Raw genomic sequence first — 11,857 nt, 5'->3', positions numbered from 1 at the left:
CTTGCCTTGTGCTTAGAGCTGCATCAGTTGAGCAGCCTTGGTCTGGCCGTGCTCCTGCGGGTAGCTTGGGTCTGTGTTACAGCAATGTTATAGGAAATGGATATTGGTGTTTTATGATTTAAGGGAGGCAGAGATACCAAACTCACCCCAAAGGTTTTTTTTCCTGATCCAGCTGCTAATGCAGCAGCCTGGGAAGGATTGCGGTATTGCAGAGCTACATTTGACCTGCTGCAGAATAGGGCTAGAGGAAAAAATACATCCACGTTCCTTAGCTTGGGAACTTGGCCTTGGCCTGATGAATAAGGAAGTAACCGAGTCACTGCTGTAATTGTGCGGTGTTTAGACGTGGAAAGGGATACGGCATTTCCACAGTAATTCCTGTTAGTGCTCCTCTGTCCCTCCCACCACCTCCAGATTATATTTCTAAATGATCTAGGATGTTAGAGCAAAATCAGTAGCTGATTAGCCAGCCTGCTTGGCTGCAATCACACCTTTCAATATTAATTACCCACTCCTTGAATCTGATGGCGTTGAGCATCTGCGGTGAGGACTGCTCAGTGTTTGGTGCCGTTGGCTGAAGACGAGGATTCAAAGGGACAAAGTGCCGGCACTCGCCCAGCCAGCGGGAAATGAGGGCTTGTTTGCAAACATGATTGAGGAACACGACCAGCAATTCCAGTGGTCCCAGCCTGGAAGCGGCCGGTCTGATAACGCTGCCCTGGTTGAAGGTCACGGGGGAGGCTTTGCATTGCGAGGGAAGACAGAGAAACAAAACTGTCCCCTGAGGGGCTGGGGTTGCTGAGCTGGTGGGAGCTGGTGGAGCATTTGGCATCAGCAGAAATGCTGCTTGTTGGGGTGTTTTTCTAGGGAAGGCAGTGGGTTTTGCTGGTGCCGTTTGGCTCTGGGTGAAGGTGTTCTGCAGCTCAGGCTGAGCTCCTGGAAATCCATTTGAAGTCCGGTTGGAAAGAAGTGCTCCAGTAGGTCCTCTCCAGGCTCCAGGCCTCCCTCCTTTTTTTGTAGGTTGAAGCAACATCTTTATTTATCAATTTTGGTTCTTTTACTAAACAAACTCCAAAACTGGGCAATACAAGAAAGACTAGATGACCGTCTTCACCAAGTTTTCCCCCAAAGCCCAACAAGGTTGCTGTATGCAGACCTGAGCTAGCGTGGGTTGCGCCAAACTGATTTGGTGTCTGACCTCATCCTGCTTCTCCATGGTAAAATTTCTTCCATGGCAGAAGACCAAGAGCCAGCCCCGGGCTTGTGGCCACTGCAGGGGACAAACCTGGCTGGTGGTGCTCACGGTGAAGGTCCAGGACACTGATCTTCTGCTTTTGTGCAGCTGGGAGCGGGGATTTGAGGTGAACGCTGGCAGGCTGGGGCTGGGGGCTGGCGCGGAGCTCAGGTGGTGCTGAGACCTGCACATGGCATGTTCCCATCGCGGGGTTCGGGCAGAGTTCGGTGCCGGGAGCTGCGGGAGACAATGCAAATCCCACCTACTCCTGCCAGCTGTGTGTTTCACCCCTGGTCTAACCGCTTGTCTGCATATCACAATGAGCCTCAAAGCTCCTGCATAAAATAACATTTTATTATTACTACTAATAATAAGTAGAGGTAATTTGTGATTCTTGAAACTAGCCCAAGCCACCGAATTCAGATCAAGATCTGACTTCAGCCTCCCGAATGTGGGGGTTTGGGCTCGTCCCTGTGCGTGCATGGGACCAGTTGTGAAATTTGGAGTTCAGCTCCCAAGTCCCTTCCTCCTGCCCCTGAGCTTTCAGAGCTGCGGTCTGGCTGCAGGCCAGTGTTTAACCATTACGAAAAACCTCTCTATTGAAGGGTGTGCCACCTGTCTCTCTCTCTCTTTAAAATTATGATCTTCAGGAGGGTGAATTGCATTAATGAGATCTGCCGGTAACTGCAGGGTGATCAGTAGGGTTGGCTTGCAGTGGCCGGGTTTGCTGCAGTGGAGAAAGCCATAGGGGCTGGTGAATGCGTGCGAACGGCACGGTGTGACCTTGTCGGTCTCTTATGGCCATTTTTGTGTGCTTTGTCTGCTGGAGAGTCCCAGCCTCTGCAGTGGCATTGGCACAGGGTGCAGGAATGTGGTGAGCAGCAAATGTAAGAGGTTATGGCTGGACTTTTCAGAAGAGCTGAGTGCTGGGTGTGACACAAGACCATGCTCCGGTGCTGGTGTGCCACTACTGTGCACCTGGCTCAAGATCGCTAGAAATAAATTGCTCCCGTCCTATAAATCCTGTTCCAAAGGTGGGGTGAAGGGTGGAGAAACCCTTACTCTGTTAGCAGAGTAGATGGGTGAAAGCTTTTCCCATTACTGGGGCATTCACAAAAGCTTTCTCTGGGTTAATTCTCTCCTGTCCAATGCATCTATGTGACACGTGCCCACAGGGCAGTCCTTTCTCAGTCACCATGTCCATAGGCTTCTCTTCCTCTCCCTGATCATCTTCTGTAACAGCTCCATCCTTTAGCAGCTCCTTTTCCCAAATGGGCTTGAAACTGGCCAAAGGGTCGGCTTATCTAAATAACTTTTGAAGCTATCAGAATGACAGATCCATGGACACACAGAGGAAAACTCCACAACTTTTAGAAAAAGAAGTAAAAATAAGAGGCTGAGGTTGCAGGTTTTTTTGTTGCGGCACCTTTCAGGTTGGGTAACCAGCACCTTTCTGGGCTCGTCTTGGGGTTTTTTTAAAGATCCAGCAAACAGAGCAAAGGTGTTACATGTTCAAGAGCTGCTGGGGAGCGGCTGTGTGCGAGCGGGGAACGCAGTGCAGAATCTGCCTGGCCCGTTTGCTGTACTATGGACTCCACGTGTGTACTGGGGTGTCACTGCCAGCACCCCCCAGGAACCAGTTCCGTGGCAATGCTGCAACCATCAAGCATGAATCTCTCCTGCCTTCAACGGCAGAAATAAGCTACCACAGGAGAAAGCTGAAACAAGCTCTTGCAGTCATGCAGCAGGTCCATCCCAGAGGCAGCTCAGTGAGTTTTCCAACCTCCATCCTTACCCAAAACCCTGGCAGATCATGGATCATTCCTCTGCAGAAAGCAGACTCCACCATTGGCAAATGTGTGGTAGATGAGCTTTTGCAATACAGGAGGGTTTGTGTCATTCAAAACCAAATTATTATTTTTTTTTAAAAAAAAGCCATGACCAACCCATTGGCGTTTTCATTAATAATTTTTAAAAGCTGTGAGCGTACAGCCTCTTCCTTGTTCCAACAAGCGTGGGTGGGAGAGGGTTTGCAGCCCAGCCTGCACACCCGGCGCAGAGGTGGGCGAATGAGTGCAGGCTGGCTCTGGCCGAGCACTGGCTGCGGTGCAGCTCTGCTTCCAGGGCTAAGGAGAAGCCAAGCCAGTGGGAATGCTCTCCAGCATCGTTTTCTGCCATTCACAGTAATTTTTATTTATATGTTTGCTTTTTCACATGCAGATGGGCAGCATCAATGGCTCAGAGCTGTGGTTTGCATCCCAGAGCCAAGCAAGTCGTCTTGTCCTGGCTCAGCCTTCAAATGAGCTGGCTTGCCCATGTCTACCTGGGCTGTTGCTATCTCTGCAAAGTGGGTAGTTCGTTCCACAAGCTTCCAGTAGTAGGTTGCTGGCTGTTTGCATCATAAACTAGTGTTTAAAGTGTGGTTACAGTCAGAAAAGAGCCAGAGAGCAACTGTAAATTTGACATCCTACAGGTTTTTTACTATTTATCCCCTGTCAATGGCTGTCCGTATTGAATTTGCTCCGTTTATGAGTCATGGTGAGATTTCTCCCTCCCAAACTCAGCGTGGCAACTGGAAGCTGCTTTCACTTTTTGTTTTGCATGGCAAAAGGAAAGCATTGGAAGGCAAAGGCACATGCAACCATCATTGTTTTGAGTCACCAGGCTGCCAGGGCATGTGCTGGACCTGGCTTAAACCAGTGCCTGCTCAACCATGCCCTGTCTCAGTTTATGTGGACTGGGTGACCAGGACTCCTCTTCCAGTGGGTGTGGGTTTGGGCAGCTTCTGAGATGGCTACAGACTAGGTGGTAGGTGATCCGAAAGAAGACATAAACCCACATTGAGCTGGCAGCAGAGGTCTGCCCATCATGTTTCCAGAGAGAAGTGGCTTTTCCCCAGGAGCAATCCAGCTGGGAGGCTGGTGACCATCCCACAGCAGAGGGCTCTGCTGTGGGAGCTTTGGCTTGGAGCAATGGAGACTTGGACTCCACTCCACCATCAATGGATTTTATTGTCCTGCGGGGTTTTGCTCCAACACTTAATTCAGCAGCTCCATTCATTTTGATCGGTACGTACATATATACCTTGGCACTTGGCTGCCAGGACAGGCCAAATGGTATTACGCAGTCCCGGCCAAAAAGTACAAGGGCGAGGGAGGGAGGCTGCAGAAAAATTCCTCTCTTGCTCGGGTGAAGTTCCTAGAATCTGCGGGGAAGTACGGGGCAAGGGTTGGCACCGGCACGGCGGCCCTGCCAGCTTGGACAAGGGCTTGAGAAACTTCTCAGCTTGACTTCGAACCGCTCCGTAAAAAATTCAGGACAAACGTTGGAGGTAAACTGCTAAATCATGTCTTAAATCCCTTCCTCCGGGGTCAGATTCCACTCCCGGCTGCTTACCCGGCACATCTGGAGAGGGGATGCGAAAGTCTGAAATTCACTCTGAACACCCCTCCTTTCCCTTCCCACCTCCTCCTTGCCGACCTGAGGCCTCCTTGAGCGTGGGCAGGGGTGGGGGGAGGACACACACGGTGCTAATTACTGTCCAAAATGTGGGTGAGTTACCGCTGCTGAGCGCACAGGGCTGGTTTTGTGCACAGAGTTGGGTGTGGGCAATGCTCTTTCTTCACAAAGGTGAGACCTCAAGGGTTTGAAGTCAGAAAAAGCCCCAGCCCAGCTCCTCAGATCCTTCCTTGGTGTTTTCCCTTAAGATTTGTATTTTCTGAATTGGAAGGACTTGTACAGAGAAGATCCCTATGTGGGTGTTGGGTGGTGATGGGACTGTGGCTGAATTTGGTTTCCACTTGGAAGCAGTCAGGTTTGAAAAAGCTACTGTAAAGAAATGGGTTTGGCATTTGGTGATAATCAGGGCAAAATCAGCAGCAGAGGCGACAGATCTGGGGAAACCTTATCCATGGTGCAAGGTCAGATAGTTTTGGTGGGGTTTGTTTATGTAGTAGTGGGGATGTTTGGAACTGAGGGACATCCACACATCTTGTTTTCTGTTTGCTTTTAAGCTGGTACCCAGTCCTTATTTTCTATCTCTTTAGAAACCGGATTTTTTTGGCATCATTGCCTGTACTGCTCCACACACATAGTGATGCAATGAGATTCCCAAGGACCTGCCATCTAGTCTCTAGACAGAAAAAAAGAATTACAGATGCTGTGTTGCTCTGTGGGATGCAGCAGATGGGCAAAGCATTTTCTGCAGGTTTCTGTCTGTGACTGAACAGAAAGCGGTTCGTTATTATAGGTCTGCAAAAAATTAAAGCCGTCATTTTTCCTAGTCTGCCTGAAGTTCTGAAGTCACAAATTAATTTTTCTTTGGCTTAGGGCAAATTGTTGGCCTCCTGGGGCTCTTTTTGGATGGGCTACTGATGGGGACAGTAACCAAGTATGACAGGGCTGCATGTTGCATTTCCATCTTCTTTACAGAGCCTTGCTTTCTAAAAATTAGGTAAGATTTATGATTGCTTCTTTGATACACTAGCCAATAAGGAAAAGTGTCTTTAGCCCAACTTAAGAAACAATGAAAATATTTTTTTTTAGTAGAGAAGTTTCACTGTATGTAGTATTTCTGTCCCAAAGAATGCAGGTGGAATGGCCTCACCCCCCCAGTCCTGGGGAGGATCAAGCCATGAAGTGAGGAAAGTTGGTTGGTTGTTTTTTTTTCCTCGAAAACCTGCTGATCCCCCTCTCTCTCCCTTGGATAGAATATTTTTATGCCAAAGGTGGATGCCTCATTGTTGAACAAATGTCAACAAGGTGTCCTCCAAAGAGCTGAAGTCCCATTTTCCAAAGGGTGCCTGGTCAGGGTTGCATCGGTGGCTTGGGATTTCTGCTTGTGGGTCCCACGGCAAAGCAAAGTCATTTTGGAGCAACCTCAGGCTCGGATAACTTCACAGCCCGTGTTCGATTGCAGACTCCCCGTTTGAAAATGGCTTCTCAAGTCTGAACTTCTATCCAAATTTTGAACAATATTTACATCATTTTTTTTTTTAATTAAAAAAACAGAGGTGATCTGATGTTTCCCATCCGTTTGGCCCCAGGTTGTTTGGCACTGGAAGAGGATGGGCCAAAACACCCAGAGAAGGACAATTCTCACAGCACCAGCTTTCCGGCCTGAGCGCCGGGAGGAAGTATGGAAATCTCCTGGGAAATTCTGTTCTCTTCTCATAGGATTCCTAGCCCAACTTTCCATTTAGTCCAAAGTTCTGTGGGAAAAATTACATATGTATCCTTATGTGGAAAAAAGATAATATGTACAGACGCTTGCATGTTGCCTTTACTGTGTTAATGGAACTGGCCAGTTTTCGAGTGCTGTGGGCAAGACCCGAGTTCACTACTGATGCCTTTTGTTCCAGTAGTGCTTTAAGATAAATGTTGCAAATATTTTTACGCAGTTTCTTGCCTTTTTTTTTTTTTTTTTGTTGTTTTGCCTTTTTGTTCTGTGAGTCTTAATTTTAGGAGCTGCCATAAGAAAAAACTTTCTTTCTATCCTGCCTGTGTCCCAGGACTTTACCTGGCAGGGATGAAGAGCAGGCTATTGGAAGTAGGTGCATGGAAACTGGTGAATATTGTGCCGGTCTGGGTTGGTCTGTGCCTTTTGGTAAACAGCGAGGAACTGGCAGGGAGGAAGGGCGGTGGTGGGCATACGACTCTCCAAGCAAGTAACCCCCTGTTCCTCCAAGAAGTTCCCTCCCTTTAAACCTTCATCATCCTCCTGCCACTGCCAGGCTTTTCGTTTTGACTTTTCCTTCAAGACCTGCTGCAAAAAGCTGGAAATCCCACTAGAAACGAGCAGGGAGAGGGAGCACAGCCGTGGGAAGAGGCTGCACGTGCAGAAGAGGGTGAGGAGGAGGATGGGGTGTGATGAAGGGTCAGTTGCTAGAACTGTTGGCTCGGGGAGGTGTCTCTGCTTCTCCCAGGATACTGTGTTAAACAAACTGATAGCCAGCCAGGCCCCTCCAAAAGCCTTTTGCTGAAACAGGGGCCATGCAGGTATTTGGGCACTTTGCAGACACTCCTCCCGGGGCTGTACCGCCACGGTCCTGGGCTCCCGATGGGGTTCTGAGCCTGTTTAAGTGTCCAAAGAGCTTTTGTTTGCTGTTACCCCTCCTATTACTGCTGCTCACCCCCTCATATGTGGGGGAACTTTTTCTCTGCCCTGGGGCTGTTTTGCAGGAGCTGGTGCCGGTGGGTTGGACAGTAAGGGGGGGCTGCTGGCTGTGGGGCTTTTTTGGAGTATTTTGCTCCCGAGGATGGCACCGAGGTGTTCCCCCATGTCGGGCCCAGAGCTGCCCTGGATCCAGCTGCTGGGTCAAAGAGGGACCCCTTGTAGGAAGGCAAGTTCTCCCCAGTGCCACCCCATAAGGCCAGAGAGGCACCTTTTGCACTGTTAGAAAGTCCTTGACATCTTTTGTCACAGTGCCGATAAAAAGGGATCATGGAAAGTGTGGGAAAGTCGCCAGGGCTGGCTGAGCCTGCCCGTCCTCCCCCGGGCACTACCACCACCTGCTCGTGCTCCTGGCAGCTCCTCTCCCATGTTTGGTTTGAGTGTGAAAGTCCATGTGAAGAACGAGAGGAATCCTGCTGGGTCGGGATCCGGGGACCAGCCGGGGCTGGGACGCTGGAGGTCCTCCTGCGCTGCCCAGGGCAGGAGCTTGTAGGACCACCCAGCGCAGGTGGGGCATGATGGCTGTTTTGGGATCATATCTTCAAAAGATCTGGTTTTCATTGCTCCCCTGAAGGGCAATAGGGTTGCTGGAAAATGGAAGCACCCTCTATTATGTGCTACTGAAAAATATCTGCATTTATAAGCAGTCAGTGTGTTCCTGGTCCAGAACTGTTTGTCCATCTCATCAGGGTCTTAAAAGTGTTAGGCAGGAGTCCCAAATGACTGGCAAAACCTGTGAAGTCCAGGTGCAAGGCATCTTATTTTGCAGCTATTATGTTTTTAAATCAAAGTTCTTTCAGTATCTGTATCTGCCTGTGGTTAATGGGTTACAGATGCAAACTGGCACTTCCAGCTCCTGACCCGAGGTGCCCTGGCCAGGTCTCATGACTGAATCAAATGGGGCCAAGAAATATCAACAGGCTGGAAAAGCACCAGGCTCTCCACTCCGAGGATATTTTCTTTAAAGCTCCAGCTCCTGGAACCGTGTGAATCCTGATTTTTTTCCTACCTGAAAGCTGGATTTTGGTGGAGGCGAGCCACTTCTCTATGTGAACATGAACGGTGTGAAAGCCAGATGCCTTTTCATTTCTTTACTTCCATATAATGAAGGAATTAATTATATTCTAAAGTGACTGTTTGATGAAATCTGGGGTCAGCCTCCAGCACCAGCCTGAGCCCAGATCCTTGGGGCTGTTTGTGCATCCGCATCCCATGATGGGGCTTGAGGAGTTGCTAAAGGTGTTGAATCACCCGGAGCTGTGTCTTGCTGTGGGGTACAAGGCAAAATTCCTTCCCAAAGCACGTGTGGTGAATCTCCCGTGTTTTGAAGGTATTATCCCCAGCAGGCCGGCACGGCCAGGGCAGGGGTTGGCCTTCGTTGACATAGAACTGGTTCACGAGTGCTGAAACATGCTGGTGCGTGGTGGGGAGCACTTGGCTACATGAGCTAATTCTCATCATACCCTGCAAGACTCGGCTGTTTTCTCAGGCTCCTCTGGGAGTGGTGGATTAAGGGCCAGGGTGTGTTTGGTTTGGAGGGTGTAACTGTTTATGGACATGCGTTAGAATGGGATATTTGGAGATGCCGAAGTAAGCACAAGTCCTCTAGAAATCAGCTGGGGACTTGTGCTCCTAAGTCACTTCATCCCTGGAAGAATCCCATATTTAGTGGATATGGCTGCTTGGGGATCAGGTTACCTCTTGGGAGGTAATTTTTATTTATTTTTGTCGCAGATGTTGCTTTAAATACCCCCCCACTCCCGTCGCGTTCCCTGGTTTTTGTGAATGTGTCTGCAGCACAGCTGGGTGCTGCTAATAAATCTAAAATAAATGAATTACATTATTAAGAAAAAACACTTCATGGTAGACAGCTCCTGATGTGCTTTTGGGCATTTCCTTTTGGCTCAGGCTTCGCTCCCTTTCTCAGGGTGGAGCCTGAAGTGGCTGCTGTTTAATGGCAGTTTTACAGCGAGGGAGGCAAGGAGGGGCAGGGGATGCTGTGCAGGGTGCTGGGTACAGGGCACGGTTCAGGTGTCCCATGTCCTTGTTGCATCATCTCAGTGTAGTATGGCTTTGCAGAGAACAGGTTATGGAGAAGCAAAAGGTCGTCCGTGGGGTTTAGCAGGAAGTAATGTGAAAACACAAGATTTTTTTTCCTCCTGGTTTTACCAAAGTCATTCCAGGATGGGGTCTGTTAGCTTTACAGCAAATGAAAGCAAGCCTGCATCCCTGTGCAAACTCACTCTTGTTTAATTAAGGTGGCCAAATGGGCATAAACTCCTGAGCCACTTGCTCTTTATGAGCAGCTGATTTCACTTTAGCTTAAGCCTGTTCCTACCCAGCTGATGTGAAGGAGCATCCCTGGAGCCAGTGGCACCAGGACACCCGGCACGGATCAAAGTCACAGGTGAATTTAGAAAGCTTAAATGGTTTTGTGTTTAGACCGGCAGTGAGCCGTCGGGTTTTGGGGCATGGCTTTGGGGACCGGGTCTAGCTGGAGCACTTGGTACCTGGCTGGCAGTGGCAGTGATCCCCCCTGCCCCTTGCCTTGGTCTCCCTTTGAGGAGTGTTCAGGCTCCCCCATGCAAGCCTTTGCTCGTTCCTCTTGTAACTGCACCCACAAGGAAACCTTCAAAGGCTCTGTCCTATCAATTTTCCCCACCATATGTTCTCATTAAAAACTTTATTGTGCACTTTATCTTAGGATTATTTGCCATCAATTAATAAAACATGTTGCAAGCTTCAAATGAACATTCTCCCCTCCCCGCTTCCCTTGAACGAAGGAAAGGACAGAGAAATATGAAAAAAAATTACCATGACAGATGGTGTTTTTTAACCTTTCTTTTGTCCAATCTGGAAAAAAAGAAGGTTCTCAGAATATTGACATGGGTTTTTAATTATGAGTTACATCACTTGAAGACCTAATAGGAAGCTTAGTGAGCTCAGCAGACAGATTGTCAGCTCGAGAGACGTTCACGTGTTAAGGTACATGGATGCTGACACACGGGCGCGTGCCGGAGCAGGGCTGCGGGGTGATGGTGTGGGTGGCTGCGGGAGTGGGTCCCCCTCCTCCTCCAGGCACCAGGATGGGCAGGGAAAACTGCAAAAGCCACTCCTGGAAGCAAACATTTGGCGACTGCTGTGGCCAACAGCTCCCAAAGGCATGCGTTGTTGGCAGCCAGGGTGTCCTGCCGTCCTTGGCAGTGGGTGCCTGGTCTTGTAGGTGACGGTGGGCTGTGAGGGAGTTTAAGAAAGTGGCATCTGGGTTTTTTTAAAAGAGTTCCTGAAAGGAGAGCACCTCCCTGCTGTGCTGCTTCACATGGGGAATATAAGGGGGAGGAAGGGTGATGTGGAGGGAGCCCGATGACCCCCAAGCTAAAGTGTGACCCTCCCTCCCCTTTCCCACTTGATGAGATCAGGAGCGTGGCTTTTCCCTCCTGTTATTTGCAATTTTGAACCACCGACAGAAGCTGATTCCTGGGGCCAGCAGCGTTGGTGGTGGGGAGATGGGGTGGGAGGAAAAGCAAATACAACGTCTACCAGCAGTCCCCGTGGATGCTGCTGGGCTGGTACACCGTGTACCCTGCGGAGCATTTGCTTTGTGTCTGTGCCTACCAGGGGAAAATAAATATAAAAATAATGCGTACAGATGGGTTTCTTATATAAATAAATGTCTGGGGAGAGACCTGGCTGTGGGTAACCTGCTGGGAAAGGCCTGGTCAGATGGGAATTGTAGAGTTAAACACTCCAGTCTCACTTGGATGTGTCTGGGCTTTGATTTATACTCCTGATTGGATGTCTGCCTGGCCTGATCAGAGAGCTTGGGCAGCGGCTCGTGTTGACACTTGGTGTTTAGCTCTGGGTAAAGTTTAAACAGGACTTATCATGGCTCTGACACCTCGCGAAGGCTTCCCTGGTTTAATAGCATGCTTCATGCCATCTCTTGCGTAGACTTTTTACCGCGTTGCTATCCTAGATATTATAAAAAAAAAAAAAAAGGTAAACTTGCAAAACGAATTCATGGAATAGCTTATTTGAGGCCTCTTCTAATTTTAAAATAACACCATTGCCCTTGAATCATGTGGCCGTTTCTCTACTGGATTACGCTGGTAGAATATAAAGGCAGGAGGAGTGATCTGAGGTCAATGAAGCTGATCCAGCCTTCCAGAAACCGTTAACTGCACTGCTCATATTGCTCACATTTGCCCCAGAAGCAGTGTTGGGCTCTGCTGGGACTAAAGCAGCCTCGCATGGGATGAAAGGCTCGTTTTGGGTCTCTAGCGTTGCAATGAGACTTCAGCTGGGGCAGGTCAAAATGGTAACTCTAATCTGTGACCATTGCATATTTTTCCCCCCAGACTGTAAAGGTTTTATCCTCTTTTGCTTTTGATGCGAATTGCTCAGATTAACAGCTGTCAGGTTTTTTTTCTCTCTCCCTTGTTTCTCCCATT

This window comes from Falco punctatus (genome assembly GCF_963210335.1).
Source record: "Falco punctatus genome assembly, chromosome: 1".
NCBI lineage: Eukaryota > Metazoa > Chordata > Aves > Falconiformes > Falconidae > Falco > Falco punctatus.
Note: the sequence above shows the minus strand (reverse complement) of the source record.